This window comes from Mandrillus leucophaeus, unplaced genomic scaffold (assembly GCF_000951045.1).
Source record: "Mandrillus leucophaeus isolate KB7577 unplaced genomic scaffold, Mleu.le_1.0 Scaffold348, whole genome shotgun sequence".
In the NCBI taxonomy this organism is placed as follows: domain Eukaryota; kingdom Metazoa; phylum Chordata; class Mammalia; order Primates; family Cercopithecidae; genus Mandrillus; species Mandrillus leucophaeus.
This window is the reverse complement of record NW_012103676.1, coordinates 1,893,888-1,898,788: the sequence shown is the minus strand read 5'-3', so window position 1 is coordinate 1,898,788 and position 4,901 is coordinate 1,893,888.

The following is a 4,901-nucleotide window of genomic DNA, read 5'->3' as shown; positions in this document are numbered from 1 at the left end:
CAGTAGCACAAATATGGCTTACTGTAGCCTCAACCTCCCAGGTTCAAGTGATTCTCTCGCCTCAGCCTCCCAAGTAGCTGGGACTACAAGTGTGTGCCACTACACCCAGCTAATTTTTATATATATATATTTTTTTTGTAGAATGAGATTTCATTATGTTGCCCAGAATGGTCGTCTTGAACGCCTGGGCTCAAGTGATCTGCTGGCCTCGGCCTCGCAAAATGCTGGGATTACACACATAAGCCTTGGTGCCTGGCCTCAAAATTTTAAATAAAGACAAGATCAGTAACCGTGGTCACTGTACTGAGCCATATCAGAGCACAGGCAGTGGAGGATGGGCAGTGCTCGCTGTGCATGATCCTGTTATTATGCCCCTTTCTAGGCTGAGCCTGAGGTGGGCCCTCCTCTCCTTACCCTCTGCCTGGCCCTCCCTCCAGAGATTGAAGTGAGACTATGCTGAGCATTCCAGGCCTGGGAGCCTCATCTTCCCCAGCCTCACTGGGCTGATTTAGGAACTAGGGCCACGGAGGAGGCTCCAGGTTGCACAGTGAAGCTGGATAGATCCATCTCCCCTTGGATAGATCCACCTTCATTAGCCCACCAGATAACAGCACCTCCCAGGCAGCTGAACTGTGGAGACAGCCACTGTGTCTTCCTTCCCTTTGAGTTGCTTTGCCAAGTGACAAAGCAAGAGGTATGTGTCCCGGCTCAAAGCTGGTTTGCAGAGATTGGTTTGGGGCTATTCTAATGAGACAGGAGACAATGTTCTTGTCAGTTACTCCTTAGGTGGCCCGGGGCTGTGTGCAGGGGCTCAAGTGGGGACACCAGCCTGTGAGCCTGGATTCCAACCAGGAGGAAGATGCCCACTTCTGAGCTCATAGCCCCAAAGAGATGAAAATCAATTCAATCCTCGAAAGAGAACTGCCTCCTTTAGTCATTGAACACTGAGTGCACTTTTACTGCGTGCTAGGCTCTGAGCGGGTGGCAATGAGGGTTGATAAGGAGAGGAGCTGGCCATGGTCCTGACTTTAAGAAACTTGTGGCTCAATAAAAGGAGTTTTGCTCATTCCTCAGGAATTGAGATGTGTGGGGGAAAGTGTGCGGAGGGCAGACTAGGGGGTGGCGAGAAGCCAGCTTGGTGCATCCTTGGCTGTGTGTGTGTGTGTGTGTGTCATATGTGAGTGGGGTGGGTGGTAGGTGTTTGTGGAATGCATGTATGTTAGTGTGTGTGCACATGTATGAATGTGTTTGCATGTGTGAATGTTTGTGTGTGAGATGTGCACGTGTGTGTGCGAGTACATGATTGTGTGTTCACATGTGCCAGAATGTGCAGGTGTGTGTGTGAATGTAATTGTGGGCATGTGTATGAGTGTGCACGTGCACTTGTGTGTGTGCATGTTTCTGTATGCGTGTAAGTGTGCAAGTGTGCATTGCGTGTGTACCTGTCTGCATGTATGAGTGTGCGCGTTTGTGCTCTTGCATGTGTGTGTGTGCATGTGCGTGTGCGTATGAGTGTGTGCGTTGGCGGGGGTTGCTGGCTGTGGAAGGGCCACCCTTGGCTTGGGCTGCCCTAGAGGAGACAGAGCGGCTCCGAGGCACGGATCTTGCCTGCTATCTTCAGACGGACCAGCAGATGGCGGAATTGCAACGGGAAAGTCCGGGACCTCTGGTGCTGGGGAGTCGGTGGAAGGAAGGAATGAATGAGAGGGAGGAGGGAGAGCATCTGAATCCGTTGGAGCTGCCATGACAAAATATCATAAACTGGGGGGCGGGGTGGGGGGGGCTTAAGCAACCGAAATTTATCACAATTCTGGAGGCTAGGAGTCAAGATCAAGGTGCCGGTGAAGCAAAGCTTCCCTCTGAGGCCTCTTCTCTGGTGTGTAGGTGACTGTTGCCTCGCTGTGGTTGTCCCGGCATGGGGAGGGACCGCTTTTCCTCTTCGCATAAGGACCCCAGTCCCATCGGATCAGGGCCCCATCTTTACAACCTCATTTAACCGCAGTTACCTCCTAAAGACCTTGCCTCCAAACAGTCACTTTGGGGATTAGGAATACATTTGAGGGGAATGCAAACATTCAGTCAATAGCATGGAGAGAGGAGAAAGAGACAGGGAGAGAGGGAGGGCGAAGGAAAGGGAAGAGAAGGTGGCGCAGAGCCCGTGGCACTGGTGCAGGTCCGGACGCCTGGTGTGAGCAGCCTGGCTGTGACTCCACTGCGATGCCGAGTAGCTCCTTCTCCCTTTGGGTAGCTCATCCTCACCTCTAAAGAAGGTGAGGGCCCACCTGCACCTGCTGAAGTAGCGACAAACTTGCAGACAGTAGCTCTCCAGTGCCTCCCCGCTTTTACACTGAGTGACGCAGCAGCCCGGGAGGGGCACTGCCGCTGTCTCCACCTGCAGAAAAGGTCGGCCAAGTGAAGTGGCTGCCCACGGCCCCACGGCTTCGTGTGGTCTAAGCCGTAGGGCGGGAGCTCTGGGGAGGTGGAAGATACAATACAGACCTGAAGGAAACTCAGAACTCCTTGGCACAGCCCATGTTGACAAGCTGGGCCCCCACTGGGGGTCCTTCCTGAAGCTTCCCCAAAACCTCTGAGGAAGGGCTAGCTTGATGGGTGTCCCTTGCAGTGAGCACAGGCCCTGGAAGCCGACCGAGAGATGGAGGGTGCAAGAAAGCACACTCCCTGGGCACTCGGTTACCCAACAAAGCTGCCTGAGATGGGGGCCTCTGTCCAACCTGGGTGTGCTGGAAGGAGAAGCCCATCCAGCTCTTGGCTCTCACTGTCGGGTGTGCAGGGCCAAATGCAGGGAAGAGAATCTACTCCTCCTCTCTCAGAGACACACGAGGGATGCCTAAATCTAATAAGTTAATCTAGACTCCTAGAAACAAGATTAAATTTTCAAATAAAGGCAGGCTCTGACAGCTAAGGCATAAATCTTTTATTTAAAATAGAGACTAAACCCATTCAAATGCGATCAGCGATGACAGATGCAGATAGAAACAAGCTCTGATGGGACAGACACGGTGCGGGTTTGTCTGGTCCTGGTGACAGATCGCCAAGGGTGACTTTAAGGACAGTGTATGATTGTCAGCAAACAATGGTGCCTCTGTATCCATTTCCATGTGGCTTGCTGGCCCTAGGTGGTGCAGGGAGCAAGGATGTCCTAAGGAAAGTGTCCATGCAGGTGGGAAGGAGCCTGTCTTGGACGTCTTGGTCCCACTCCTGCCAGGTCAGCTGCCACAAGAGGGCAGGCGAGAGGGTCTCGCCACGTTTGGAGGTGCCTGGAGCACCAGCAAAGGAGCTGGAGATGTAGGGAGCTGTCAGGAACCAGTCAGATGTGGTTAAGGCAATAGGAGCTACATGGCAGCATTTCCTGGAGCCGCCAGGGCAGAGGGTAAACTCTGCACAGACCAAACCCAGATGGGCCATCTACTGCCTTGACTGTTTATGGTGGACACTTCCAAGCGCCAGACACTGTGTTCCCTGCATGATCTCATTCAATCCTCATATCAAGCCATTTTTACAGATGGCAGGCTGGGGCTCAGAAGGGTTAAGGGCCATGCCTAGAGATGCACAGCCAGTTAGCGACAGGGCTGAGATGCAGCGCCAGGCTGCTGGTTCCAGTGTGCATGCTCCTCCCTCTGACACTTCAGGGCTCCCAGGCACCAAGAGACACCAGCGGCTGCATTTGTTCTAACTCAGGCTGAGCGATTTCTCCTAAATATCGCCCCCTTTTGGAAGTGTTCAGATGCTTGCTGCCAGAATGCTTCACAATGGCACAAACTTGAAGACACCACCATGAACATACATCCTGTGAGGACGAGGCTTCCCCAACGGATAGTCTGTGAATCTGCATTCAGGAAACATGTAATAAGATGCTGTGAACCAAATGAAACTCCCACAGAAACAATGCTTTTATTAAGTAAATCTGGGAAACCCTGCCTACTCTAGCCCCTTTTAGAGAGTCACAAAGCATGTTAGAATATTAAGGGCTCTGGGAAGTCCTGCAGAAAGAAGAATCCCATCAAACTTTATTTAGTCCAGCATTTCCCCAACTAATTTGAACATGAATATGTTTTTGTTTCCCTCACTGGGCATCATATCACATCAACCTGTATTCCAAGGAACACACTTGGGAAGATGTTGATGTGAGATTTTCATCTCAAGTCGGCCTGTAGCTTCCTGCTTCTCCAGAATGTGTATTATGGTACATGACATTTCACCTTGAAAATCTTGAAGCTATTTACAGATGTCCATAGGAGCCAAAATTGATGTTGGTGGTTTTCAGTCTCTTTAGCATAAGTCTCCCTGAGTAATTTGATGAAAGTTGTAGATTTTTTCCTGTGGGGAAAGGAGAGGCACTCACATTCATATACACAGACTGAGGAGTTCAGATTCAGGTACTCTTGGGTTACCCTGAGGTCATGAACCCCTGCTTCAAGTCACTGTCAGCTAATGTCCTTGGCATCATTGGCAGCCAAGCACTGGGCCCTGCTGCGGCGAGCCTGTGGGGGCAGGGCTGCTGAGAGGGTCTGGGTAAAGGGGTCAAATCCACTCCTTGCCTTCTGACAAAGGAAGACAGGAGATTCATGCCAATCACACATGTTCAGTGAACTGGCACCTTCCAGTTGTCCACGGTGTGGGCCACAGTGCTTTGAGCAGGTTGGTGAGCAGAGACCCCCCTGAAGGTCTGAAAGACCATCCCACACCTTGTGGGGACATCAGGGCTCTCATGCCTCTCTGAGCCCCCCACAGTCTAGTGCATAAGAATTCTGCTGCTGATGCTGGCCCAGCACCCATTCCCTGCCCCCCTTCTTCTAGGAAGGGCACCCCAGTTGTCCTTGGGGAACCACCATGCCCCACACCTAGCTCATATGCATTGCATGGACTGGACCTCATATCAG